Source organism: Mastigoproctus giganteus, chromosome 14 (assembly GCF_048544385.1).
Source record: "Mastigoproctus giganteus isolate SK-2022 chromosome 14, ASM4854438v1, whole genome shotgun sequence".
NCBI lineage: Eukaryota > Metazoa > Arthropoda > Arachnida > Uropygi > Thelyphonidae > Mastigoproctus > Mastigoproctus giganteus.
Genome location: NC_143588.1, coordinates 118099599 through 118114335, shown reverse-complemented (window position 1 = coordinate 118114335; position 14737 = coordinate 118099599).

The following is a 14737-nucleotide window of genomic DNA, read 5'->3' as shown; positions in this document are numbered from 1 at the left end:
GGCCTACTCTCTAGGCCCTGCATTTTGCAGAACTTAAGCCTTTCTTGGTAAGAGCGCCCCTTTCTTCCCCTCACCAATCTTGTTGCCCTTCTTTGTACTTATTCTAGCAACTCTACACCCTTCTTCAAATGAGACCTCCAAACCTGTACACAGTACTCTAGGTGTGGCCTGACCATTTCCTTGTATAACGGGATAATCACCTCCTTTTCCGTGCTAGCAAAATTCCTATATAATTATATATCATTGACAACACTCCATGACAAGCCCTGGCAGCCCATCTGCACTGCTCAGCGAACTTCATATTTGACTGCACGATTACCCCCAGGTCTTTTTCACATTTCACTTCCCCGAGTGTAGTACCACAGAGTTGGTACGTTTCTCTTCGGTTATTGCTACCCACATACAGTAATTTGCATTCGTCAATGTTAAACTTCAGTTCCCACTTCTCAGCCCATTTTCCCAACTTATCTAGATCCTGTTGGAGTAGCATACTGTCTTTACTGTCGTTAATAACCCTGCCAAACTTTGTATCATCTGCAAATTTGGACATTAAACCTGATATATCTTCATCAATATCATTGATAAATATACAAAACAACAGTGGGCCCAACACCGAAACCTGGGGAACTCCACTAACATTTGTCCACGAAGAGCAGTGCCCATTGATTACCACTCTCTGTCGTCTCCCACTCAACCCTCCCTTTATCCATTGTAGCAACTTACCCTTAATGCCATACCTCTCTAATTTGTACAGCAGTCTTCCAAGTGCAACAGTATCAAAAGCTATCCTGAAATCCAAATATATATCAAAATTATTTTTGCCATTCAGTTCCTTTGTGGCAACATCATAGTATCCAATCAAATTGGTCAGACAAGACTTCCCTTTAACAAACCCATGCTGTGTCTTAACTATTACTGCTGTCTTTTCTAGATGATCCTGCAATGTTCCTTTAACCAGTGATTCCATTATTTTCCCCGGAACACAAGTTAAATTAACAGGTCTGTAGTTACTTGTGTCACCTTTTGAACTCCCTTTGTGAATTGGTGATAACTTTGCACACCTCCAGTCAATGGGGACATCCCCTGAATCCAAGGAAGCTCTCATAACTCAACATTTCAGTGAAGGGGACACACATTTCACAACAATAACGTAAAAACCCACAGAATACCAGCTATCGGTATTATCGCAAATGCAATGGGATAGAGTTTACTACCCGTTTACAATTAGATGCACAAACAGAAAAGCCCAATAACACAGAAAGTGCAAATTGTTTTATGGTAGTGACCTCCTGATATGTGCATTAGTAAAATTGGAGCTCGGGCAGGGTGATAATAGTAAGTTTGAGCCTTAACCCTGTGAAGTTCTTTACAGAAAATTTAATTTTGACCGTTATCATGGTGCGAACAAAGAGAATAAGTGACGGCGGTACTAGTAAATCTGTGAACAAAAGGAGAGCGATCGATTTGGATCAGAAAATTAATATAAATAAGGATGTATTGAACTAGTAGTTGATGGTGCTAGTAGGCACAGGAACTAATAGTTGTTGGTGACTCTATTGTCAGGGAAACGGGGAACATGCTTTGTAAAAAGGATAGGTGGAAGAGAACCAGAAAATCTCTGCCAGGGGCAAAGGTTGATGACGTTGTAAAGCGGATATCATCTTTTAAGGGCACAAAAGGTGATATAGCTGTACACGTTGGCACTAATGGTATTAAGAGTAAGAGACCAGCAGAATTACTTAACAAGTACAGGTCACTGTTGAAAAAAAGCCTTAGAAAGTGTCTGCAATTCTGCCCAGACATGATAGGAGGGAGTATATGATGAGAGCCTTGTCGATCAATTCGGCCCTGGAAAGATTGTGCAAGGCTCAAGGGGTAGAATTTTTTTCAGCCTGCTCCGTACTTGTTAACGGGGGAGACTGCTTCTACAGGGATGGGACACACTTAAATAGAAAGGGTGCAAGAATATTTGCTAATGCTATCGAGGCAGTGTTAGGTAGGTCGGAAAACTGCTAGCTTGGAGGGATACAAGGACTAACAGATTAAGAGTAGCCACTGGCAGAGGTGAAAGTGATTCTTGCACTGCTCCTATTGGAATGAGCAGCAGCCTGGAAAACAAGATGCAGGATATTTCAGAGACTGCTGGGAGTAATTGCGGAAAAAGTAAACACATGGGTTCTGTTGGGGTTGCTAAGAATAGGAACATGTGCATGTATACTTGCGTGTACACCAATGCTAGGAGTTTGGTAAATAAAATTGATGAATTTGAGGTATTGCTCAAAACATCAAAGGCAGATATTGTTGGGATATCAGAGACGCGGTGTCACACAGATAGAAGGAATGCAGAACTGGAATTTGGGGAGCACAATGTGTACAGAAAGGATAGGAAGGGAGGAAGGGTTATGCTATTAGTTAAGAAACACATAAAATCCAAGGAAGTGAAGCCAGTCGACATCGCTGGACAGTGCAATGTCGAGTCAGTTTGGTGTGACATACGTATTGGGAAATCAAATTTGAGAGTAGGATTGTGTTATAGGCCTAATGACCCTTATGAGTATAATAAGAAACTGTACAGGGAAATAGAGTGGGCCAGTAAATCAGAGAGTCTTATATTGGGGGATTTTAATTTCCCAGATATTGACTAGAATTTGTGGGTTGGTCACTCACACACTAGCAAGGCTTTTGTGGATTTATTGGATGATTGTTTTCTAAATCAGCATGTTCGGGAGACAACAAGAGGGAGTAATACTCTTGATTTGATTATCAGTAGAGAATCTTCATGCTTAAGAATCTGCAGATAAAGGAACCACTAGGTGGCAGTGATCACGTTGTGTTGAAGTGGGATTTACTCAAAGAGGTAACTACCATCAGGGGTAAAGGGAAGCGTTTATGCTTTCGTAAAGGCGACTAAGATGGTCTGAGACTGTATTTAAATTCTATACAGTGAGATCAACTGATGATGTTATCAACAGCAAATTCAAAATGGGAAGCATTCAAAGAACTTATCTTGGAAGCTACTAGGCTTTGCATACCAACTCAGAAATATTGTTCAAGGTTTAGGCCTAAATGGATGTCAGGTGAACTAATGAGACATATGGCAGAGAAGAAAAATGCATGGGATACAAATAAATTAACATGTGACACAGAAGCCTATGATATATATAAGCTGCTCTGTAACCAAGTTACAAAGGAGGTTAGGCAGATCACAAGAAATATTTGGCAAAGGATGCAAAGAAAAACAGCAAAGAGTTTACTTATGTAAACTCTTGAAGGAACGGGTTGAATCAGATTGGTCAACTTGAAATCGATGGTTCAGTTGTTGATGATCCTGCTCTGGTAGCTAACAAATTAAATGAATATTTTGCATCGACATTCACACATGAGGAGTTATTCAGCGAGGGGAATGCCAGAGGTTTATTCAACTCTAGCAGTAAGCTAGATAATCTTGTAATAACTAAGAGTAAAGTGGAGGAGAAATTGTTGAATATAAACACAAGAAAGGCACTTGGGTTGAATGGGATCTATCCAGTTATACAAAGGGTACTAGGAAAGTTTTGCAATATGACGCAACAATGAATCACAGGAAGCTGCTTGTTGCTGCATGTTGAGACATGTTCATACGTGCATAGTAGCCGCCGCGCCAAGTCGATGGGCTCAGTTATTCATTAGTAGTGAGAGTGTAAAGTGCTTGCGATGGCATCGTTGTCACGAAATGAGATAAGGACAGTTTTGCGGTATAATTTCGTGCGTGGTTTAACCATAGACCAGTGCTTAGAAGAAATGACTCTTGCACTAGATGATGAATGTCCACATCGTACAACGATATTCAGGTGGTATAGAGAATTCCAAAGGGGAAATTTCACTCTGGAGGATTCTGAGAGGCCGGGAAGGCCACGAACGTCAGTTACGGAGGAAAACGTTACTGCTGTGAGGAAAATGCTTGACGAAAACAGGCGAGTGACCTACCAACAGATAGAGGATACTTTGGGCCTAAATGCACCAGCAATTCGTTCGATTCTGCAAGATCATTTGCACGTGAAGAAACTTTGTTCTCTCTGGGTGCCGCATCAACTGACTGAAGAGCAGATGACACGACGTGTGACTTGGTGCCGGGAGATGTTAAAAAAGTTTGATAAGGGACAATCTCGGTATGTGAACAACATCGTGACAGGTGACGAGACTTGGCTGCACTATTACGATCTGCCGACCAAGGCTCAAAACAAAGTTTGGGTCTTTGATGATGACGACACACCCGTAATTGTCAGAAAATCCCGATCTGTAATGAAGAAAATGATAGCTGTATTTTTCAAATCGAGTGGAATTGTGGAACGTGTCGTTTTGGACACGCAGAAGACAGTCACAGCTAAGTGGTATACTGAACAATGCCTGCCTAAAGTCATTGGATCTATGAAGAACCTGCGGCCAAAGTCAAGAATGGACACCTGGTACCTCGATCACGAAAATGCTCCAGCTCACCGCGCCAAAGCCTGCACCGAATATTTGACCACGACAGGACTGAAACTTCTCGAGCACCCTCCCTACAGTCCAGACCTTGCTCCCTGCGACTTTGCACTGTTCCCGCATGTGAAAATGAAGCTAAAAGGGAGGCGGTTTTCCAGTGATGAGGACCTTCTACGGGCTTGGGACAACGAGTGTGCTTTACTCCCTAGTGAAACTTGGCAGAACTGGTTTAAAGATTGGTTTCGGAGGATGGAGAGGTGTATTGAATGTAGAGGAAATTACTTTGAAAAAATTAAATAAACAAAGCTGTATTGCAAAACTTTCCTAGTACCCTTTGTATTAAAGGAGGTAGCAAAGGAAGTAAGCAAACCCTTAGCCATAATTATGAGAGCTTCCTTGGACTCAGGGGAGGTACCCACAGACTGGAGATGTGCAAATGTGACCCCAATTCACAAAGGAGGATCAAAGGGTGACACAAGTAATTATAGACCTGTGAGTTTAACTTCTGTTCCAGGAAAATTAATGGAGGCACTGGTTAAAGAAGCACTGTAGGATCATCTAGACAAGACTTCAGTTATAGCTCGGACACAGCATGGTTTTGTTAAGGGGAAGTCTTGCCTGACCAATTTGATTTGATGCTATGATGCAGTCACAAAAGAACTGGATGCAGGGAATAACTTTGATATTATATATTTGGATCTTAGAAAGGCTTTTCATACTGTTGTACATGTAAGACTGCTGCACAAATTGGAGCAGTGTCGCATTGGAGGCAAATTGCTGCTATGGATAAAGGGGTGGTTGAGGGGGAGAAGACAGAGCGTGGTAATCAATGGACACTGCTCATCGTGGACTAATGTTATTAGTGGAGTCCCTCAGCGTTCAGTGTTGGGTCCATTATTGTTTTCAGTATTAATAAATAATATCGATGATGGTATATCAAGCTTAATGTCCAAGTTTGCAGACGATACAAAGGTTGGCAGGGTTGCTAAGGACACTACTGATGCTATGCTGTTGCAACAGGATCTGGAACGGTTGAGCAGATGGGCTGAGAGGTGGAAAATGAAGTTTAACATTGACAAATGTAAAGTACTAAATATGGTAAACAGCAACCCCAGAGCAACGTATAAACTCTGTGGTACTACACTGCCAGTGGTATAGAATGAAAGGGACCGGGGGGTAATTTTGCAGGCAGATATGAAATTCTCTGAGCAGTGGAGATGGGCTGCAAGGGTTGCTCATGGTGTGTTGTCAATGATATACAGGAATTTTTCTAGCAGGGATAAGGATGTGATTATTCCCTTGTATAAGGCAATGGTCAGGCCACCCCTTGAGTACTGTATACAGGTCTGGAGGCCTCATTTCAAGGAGGATGTAGAGCTGCTGGAACGAGTACAGAGAAGGGCAACAAGATTAGTGAATGGAACAAATTGTTGCTCTTACGAAGAAAGGCTAAAGTTTTGCAAATGACAGGGTGTGGACTAGGCACCTGCGAGGTGATCTAAGAGAGGTGTATAAAGCCTTGAATGGTTCGAGCATGCTCAATGCTGATGGGATCCTTCCTCTTACTGAGAATAATCACCTGAGAGGGCATAAATGCAAATTGAGGAAAGACAGATGTAGGATAGATGTGCGGAAGTTTGCCTTTAGCCAGCAGGTATTTGGTTGGTGGAACAGACTTCCATCCCTTGTTGTAGAAGTTGATAGCCTAAATAAATTTAAGGCTTAGCTGGACAGGTATTTCGAACGAAAGGATTGGTGAAATGGAAGTGTTTTTTTTTTTTTTTGGCTGATGCCGCATAAGCTTGTTTTCTTGCATCATATGCCTCTACTAATGCTAATGAAAATGGTCAAACATTAACAAGTATCGCTGAATTCAGATTTCGCAATAATAATATTGTAGCAACACGTTATTAGCCATTCCTGAGTTATGTAAAACTCAACGAAATAAGAAGTCCATGAACGTATATCTTACATATTTCGGGGATTTCTGTATTACCCGGGAAATCGATTATCCGGGATTTGTTTTTACCATCTATCCCGGAAAATCGAGTCTGCTGTATATATATATAGACAAATGTTTATTTTTAGTGTATTGGGTATGGGTGGTGACCTGTCAATTGTAATTACCATGGAAAAAATTGAGAATGCCAGCAAGGTAAAAGCAGATAACAAAGTTAAGGACATGGCTTTTAAGTTAAGCATGGCAACCCTTAACACTCAATTGTTCGATACATTTCCTTGAACCCTCCCTCAAAATTACAGGGTATATGTCATCAAGTTGACAGCTTAAATAAATTCAAGGCAGAACTAGACCATTTTTTTTTTTTTTTTGGCTGATGCTGTATAAGATTGCTTTCTTGTATCACCTGCCTCTACTAAAGCTAAACTCCAGGAGCCTAACTTGCCTTCATACTGAAAATTTTGTCTAATAAACAATCATCTTCATTACATTAATTTCATGTGGCTCAGTCTCATCTTTTTTCAGAAGACCTATGCAAAGTACCTATTCAATTCATCTGCAACATCAGCTGGGTTCTAACTTTCCCACACCCAGTACACAAATGTCCAATCTGATTAGCTTTCTTCTTTGTTGTATTCACATACATTAAAAATTCCTTGTCCCCATTCTTTGCTTTCTCATACACAGTCTTGGCTTCCCTAACATTATTTACGGTACTATTAGGAATAAGCTCGTACCTGTTGTAGGCGTCAGTACTTTTCACTGCTCTCTAACTGTCATGCTATCTTTTTCTTCTCAATTTGACAAGCCAGCTCGGTAGTCATTCATTTCGACATCCTCTTCCTGCAATATTTTCTTAAAGGTGTGTACGAGTTTAAGGCTTCTGTGATTTTGACTTTTTAAAAGTATTCCATAATTCAAATGTATTCACTATTCCGCATCAATCCACCGAGTTCACAGATGCCATACAGTGCCTTAAACTGTCGAAGTCCCCTCTTCTGAAGTTAAAACCTGTGCCTTTTGACCTGTTAGTTTAACTTGTTCCAGGGAAATTAATGGAGGCACTGGTTAAAGAAGCACTGCAGGTTCATATAGACGACTTGTTATAGCTCGGACACAGCATGGGTTTGCTAAGGGGAAGTCTTTTATGACTAATCTGATCGGATACTATGATGTGGTCACAAAGGAATTGGATGCAAAGAATAATTCTGATATGTATTTGGATCTTTGAAAGGCTTTTGATACTGTTGCACATGGAAGACTGCTGCACAAATTTGTGCAGTAATGTTATTAGTGGAGTCCCGCAGGGTTCAGTTTTGGGTACATTGTTGCTCTCTGTATTTATTGATGGTATATCAGCCTTAATGTCCAAGTTTGCAGATGACACGAAGGACACACAGGGTTGTTAATGACAGTACGTTGCTGCAACAGGATATAGAAAAGTTGAGCAGGTGGCAACTGAAGTTTAATATTAACAAACGTAAAGTACTGCATATGGGAAGCAATAACCCCAGAGTAACATATGAACTGTGTGATACTACACAGACAGTGGTAGAGAATGAAAAGGACCTGGGGGGTAATTGTGCAGGCAGATATGAAGTTTTCTGAGCAGTGCAGATGGTCTGCAAGAGTAGCTCATGGTGTCTTGTCAATGTTATTCAGGAATTATTTTAGCAGGGATAAGGTGATTATCCTCTTATATAAGGCAATGGTCAGGCCACATCTTGAGTATTGGCAAAAGGCTGTCCATACGAGGGAAGACTTCAGGTCTGGAGGCCTAATTTTAAGAAGGATGTAGAGCTGTTGGAAGAAGTACAGTGAAGGGCAACAAGATTAGTGAATGGAACAAAGGGTTGCTCTTACAAAGAAAGGCTTAAGTTTTGCAAATTAGTGTGTGGAGACTAGGCACCTGCGAGGTGATCTGATTGAGGTGTATAAAGCCTTGAATGGTTTGAGCATGCTCGATGCTGATGGGATTCTTCCTCTTGCTCAGAGTAATTGCCTGAGAGGGCATAAATTCAAATTGAGGAAAGACACTTGTAGGATAGAATTGCGGAAGTTTGCCTTTAGACAGCGGGTGGTTGATTGCTGGAACAAACTTCCACCTGTCATAGAAGTTTACAGCTTAAATTGATTCAAGGCAGAACTAGACAAGTGGATAGGTGAAATGAGGTTTTTTTTTTCTTTTTTTTGCTGATACTATATAAGCTTGCTTTCTTGCATCATGTGCCTTTACTAATATGAATGCCATTAAAGATTTATCAAACATTTCCTAGTAGAGATAAGAACGTTGTAATCCCATTATGCTATTGTTAGACGACACTTGGAATACTGTGTTCAAGTAGGGAGACCGCACCTAAAGAAAGACATTGTGCTTCTTGAAAGGGTCCAAAGATGGGTAACTTGTCTGATGAGATTGGCAAAAGGCTATCCATACGAGGGAAGACTTCAAATATGTGGGTTGCAGAGCTTGCAAACTAGTTATCTGAGAGGGGACTTGATTGAGGTGTTTAAGGCTCTGAGAGGCATAAGTAAAATGAATGATGAAAAAATTTTCACGGTTATAAATGATTCTAGAACTAGGGGCTATAAAACTCAAGTAATGTGGAGGGGAGATGTTAAGAGTGGATTGCAGGTTTTTTCATTTAGCCAGCAAGTTATAAATGACAGGAATAAGTTACCTATATGGGTGGTAGAGGCTGACTGGGAAAATTTCAACGTCTGCTGGATAATTACCTACAGGAGGAAGGAAACGCATAGGTTGTCTATTTCCTTTTCTGTTATTTTTTTTAATTTCTCATTATTATTTTATTTTTATTATTTATTTTTTTTGGCTGGTGCAGCATAAGTCATAGACTTCCTTGCACCATGTGGCCATTGCTAATACTAATAACTATTACTCATCTTCACAGTGAAGATACTATACATAACTATTATTCATCTTCTAAATGAAGCTACCATAGATCTTCTGTTTTTATTGTTCTTTTATTCCTTTTCCTCTTCCTTTATCACTTTATTGTCCCTGGTCTGCTTAGGTTTAGTATTTACTGCCTTGGACTGCACTAGCCTACTTCCCCATTTTTCTACTTTCTTATTTCTACATTCACTTTCTTGTTATTCTATTTAAAAAAAAAAAAAAATATATATATATATATATATATATATATATAGAGAGAGAGATTTGTACTCCTTATATTGTTAACATAATAAGTGGTAGATGACTCTCAGCAACTGGTGCAATACCACAACTTTGCTTATTGGAGGCTTGAAGTGGTGAAACCGATGTTGAGTCTCCAGAGAAAAGTTTACAGCATCCCCTCCCTCCCTCCTTCAACCTGTGCACGGTAATAAGTACTATAGGTTTTGATACTTTTCGTGTTTGGGGTTTTTCATATACAATAAATAAAAAAATAAGGATTACAAAAGTGCACAATTTTAAACTGTTTAGCCTGTTTATTATTATTTATTTATTTTTTTTTTTTAAACCAAAAGGTGAACTTTTATAGCAATGTACCCACTGTGACTTTTAATTTAGATGTGACTGCTACACAGTTAATACTAAAATATTTAATAACACTAAACTGAGTCTGCCAAAATTTGACATAATTAACCAAACATCACCATCATCATAGGTTGGCATCCCATCTGGGGTTGGCAATTAGCATCGGTTGTAAACTGTTCCATAGTTTTGCCTGTCCATTCCTTCAAATTATCCAGCCATGATATTCTTCTTCCTCTCACCATTAATTCTTCCAGTCAGGATGATTTGTGGCATTGCATATTCTTCTTGATGTCTCATAATGTGACCAAAAAAAAAAAGAAAAAAGTTTTTCATTTCTTGATTAGAGAGAGCAATTTTCTTTCTTTGCTGACTGATCTCAACACTTCCATATATGTCCGAGTCTCAGAGCCATAGAGTAGTGTGGACCAGTAGCACTCAATTACTATTAGTCGAAGATTTAGATCAAATTGCAGATTACATAAAACACCTTTCATCTTGCTATTTCAACTGTCTTTTAATTTCAGTTGAATCATCCCCTTTGTCATTAATTTCTCTTCCTAAATAGACATAACTGTAACTTTTTCAATTAGTCTCCCATTAACCATAAGTGTGAGATTTGTATAATTCTTGGCAGCCAACTATCATCCATTTAGTCTTACTGGGATTTATCTCAAGACCCATCTTATTACTTTCTGCATTAACTATTTCCGAGTGTTTGAAGATCAGGATCACTTCTTGCAACGATAACTGTATAATCGGCATAGCAAATATTATTTATGACTATTCCATTTAAAACAATTCCTTCTGCTCTATCTTCCAATGCCTCCTTCATAATTTTATCAGAATATAGATTGAACAGTGATGGAGATAGAATGCACCCCTGTCAAACACCTCTCTTTATCTTAATTTCTTCTGTAAGCTCATCTTCCACTCTCACCATAACACTCTGATTATAGTACAGATTTTCAATTATTTGGATGTCTTTGTTGTCTAGGTTTATCTGGTGCAGGATAGCAAACAATTTTCTATGTTGAACTTTGTCAAATGCTTTTTCATAGTCTATGAAACGGGCATAGACATCTTGTTACATTTCCAGACATCTTTCTATTAATACCAAAAGACTGAACATAGCTTCTCTGGTACCTACACTCTTCCTAAATCCAAACCATGTCTTCCCTGTTTCCTTTTCACATTTACCCTGGATGCGAAGATAGATTATTCTTAAGAATATCTTTAATGTATGACTCACGAGGCTGATCATTCGATATTCTGCACAATTTTTTGCATTTGGCTTTTTTGGTAATGGTATGAAAGTTGACTTCAACCAAATCCTGAGGAATCTTCCCTGAGTCATAACATTTGTTGAACAGATGTGTCAAAGCCTCAATGCCATTTTCACCCAGCAGTTTTAGATATTCTGTCACTATTCCGTCCTCTCCAGCAGCCTTATCACTCTCTGCCATTTTCAAAGCCTTCATCACCTCACTTTTAAGAATCTGTAGGCTACCAAGATCTGTTTCCTTCACACTTCTGTCTCTTCATCCTCGTTGAACAACTAGAATATATACTTTCCCCAGGTCTACTTTTTTTTCTTTCAAATCCATCACTGCTTTCCCTGTTTCGTCAACTATGTGCATCCAGGTGTTTTTCTTGTACAATCCAGCCATCTCCTTTACTTTTCTATGCAGATTAGAACAATCATGCTTTTTTGCAGTTCAATCTCTTGGCATCTTTCTTCCAGCCATAGGCCCTTAGCTTCCTTGATCTTCTGTTCAATTTTAACTTATCTCCTTATATTTTTGTAACTTCTCTTTTCCATCAGCTCTAATATCTCCTCTGTCATCCAGACATGTTTCCATTTCTGTCTCCTTTTTTTCAAAAGGGTTTTCTCTGCTATCTTAATGGCAGTCTTCATGTTATCCCACATCATTTTGGGACTTTCTTCATTTACTTCTTTGGTTCTATTCTGACTCCAAACTTCTACCTGTGTTTCTATGATTTTTGTAAATGTCTGCACTATCTCGTCACTGTTCAGGTTTTTTTTTTCTGTTTATCTGAAGGCTTCTTTTTAATGTCTTTTCGGGAGCTTTTCAGCACTGTTTCCACTGGATTATGGTCTGATGTAATATCTGCTCCTGGATATGTCTTTGCTGTTAACACACTATTGTGGAATCTTTTGTTGATCATTATATAATCAATTTGATTTTGTATAATTTTGTTCTGTGTCTTGTGGTGATTTCCAAGTATATAGCCTTCTTGGTGGATGTTTAAACCACATATTGACAACTATCAAGTCCTCCTCCTGGCAGAACTGAATAACTCTGTCTCCTCTATCATTTTTAAATTCCCAGTCTAAATTTTCCAACTATGTCCATTACTGCCTCTTGTCCTACATCCACATTAAAATCACCCATGACTATATTTATTTCTTGTTTCTTAGTCAGTTTCATCAAACTCTGGATTTGTTCATACAGCTTGTTCACTTCTTCATCTGTCTTATCAGCTGTAGGAGCATAAACTTGAATTGGGTTAATATTTGTTGGATTGCCCCTCAGTTGGAGTAGCATTTGGGATGAAGTTGTTAACATATTTTATCATGTCCTTTGCTACAAGGATCCCAACACCATTTACCCCACTGGTTGTTGTTGTTGTTATTTGGTTTTTAGGAGCATTAGCAACTAAGGCCATATTGCTCCGGGATATGCGGTGGTCATTCCCTGAATGACCTTTCCGCATTCTTCGTATTTGGTGGTGACGGGCTCGAACCCCGGTCTAATCAAGAAGCGTGTGCTACGCACTGCTGCTCCTTCCCACCTGGCTACGGAGGCGCCTTACCCCACTGGAGCTTCCCTAATAGTATAATCTGTCTGCATTATAAGTGTCGTATATTCTGTTTTCCTTCCACCTCACTTAGGCCTAAAATTTTAAGATTACACCTATGCATCTTTTAAATTGTGTTCTCCAACCTCCCTGCTTTCAACAAACTCCTCACGTTCCAGGTACCTAGTCTCAATTTAGGTTTTGTATTACAAAACCCGGAGATTCTTAGACCAGTCAAGGTCTGCCAGTGACTGAGGGCCAAATTTCTTTCTGATATATTTCACGATGCTGATGTTCTTGTAAAAAAATAATGTGATGATTTTCCATTGCTTTTCACATCACAGAACCATAGCCAGATTTGATGGACTCCATCTCTGCCTGCAATTATCTGAAATTCAGCTGTTCCAGCACTTCTTGCTTCCACCTGAATATCTACAAACTGAACTGCTTCCCTCAGTTTGGGAATTAAGCCTGTTTTATGGCAGCTTTACTTGCCATGTCACAATACCGACCTTGGATTCTTATAGCATTTCGCAAGGTTGCCCTTTCCACAGGTTTCCTGCTATATCCTGTTAGCCTGCTGCTCCTTGTCTATGACTGTTTCAAAACAGTCTGAACACATGCCGCCACCAGCCAACATCCATTTACTGTCCAACTTCAAACTGATAGAACCAACTTTTCATCTTCCTCTCGTTTATTCATTCAATTGCCGTTTTCTGGAACAACCTTCATTCATACATATTTCCTGAAAATTAGTCTACAGAAGTTCAAGTCTAATATCAACAAATATCTTCTTTCCTCTTCTCAACCTCCAACCCATGCACGGTACTAAGTACTATAGGTTCTAATACTTCTGGTGTGTGGGATTTTCATAAAAAAAAAAAAAAAAAGGTTAAGTGTGTATCTTTAAACAAACTTCAGATTTCAGGTAGCAAGACAGTCACGATGTTGCTAAAAAGCAAATTAGATTACAGAAGGCTGCCTAAATTAAAAATTAATAGGAAACAAATTCCTTTGAAATCACAAGTGAAATACTTAGTTATTTTACTTGATGATAAGTTAACATTTTTTCTGTGCCTTGATTATATTAGTAGTAAGATTAAGAAATTTCCATTGGCAGTTGTTAGAGTTACCAAAACTGAATGGGTTCTTGGGAAAAGGGTATTAAGATTATATCATAAGGTGGTATTTCTGCCTATATTAGTACATGCATGCAGAATCTGTATGGTTTGGACATATTAACAATGTTAAATTTAGACAAAAATTATCTTTACAGACAGTAATGATGTTGATTTCAATTAGAGCATTAGCATTAGTTGAGGCATGTGATGCAAGTAAGAAAGCTTATACAGCACCAGCCAAAAAAAACCCTTCCAATTTCACACATTCGGTCACTCCAAATGTTTGTTTAGTTCGGCCTGAAATTTATTTAAGCTATCAACTTTCACAACAACAAATGGAAGTCTGTTCCACCAATCAACTAGCCACTGACTAAATGCAAACTTCCACACATCTATTCATCTAGGCTACACATCTATTCCACAACTGTCTTTCCTCAATTATCTATCTATGCCCCCTCAGGTTCTTAACCTGAGCAAGCAGAACTATTCTATCAGCATTGATCCTTCTCAAAAACCATTCAAGCCCTTATACACCTCAATCATACCACTTCGCAGATGCCTAGTCACCAGACACTGCAACTTGCAGAACTTAAGCTTCTCTGTTCCTCTCACCAATCTTTTTGCTCTTCTCTGTACTCATTCTAGCAACTCTACATCCTTCCTAAAATGAGTCCTCCAGACCAGTATGCAGTACTCAAGGTGTGACTGATCATTGCCTTATACAAAGGAATAATCACCTCCTTGTCTCTGCTAGCAAAATTCCTATAAATCATTCACAAAACTCCATGACCTGCTCTGGTAGCCCGTCTGCACTGTTCAGTGAACTTCATATCTGACTGCACAATTAGCCCCAGGTCTTTTTCATTCTCCATC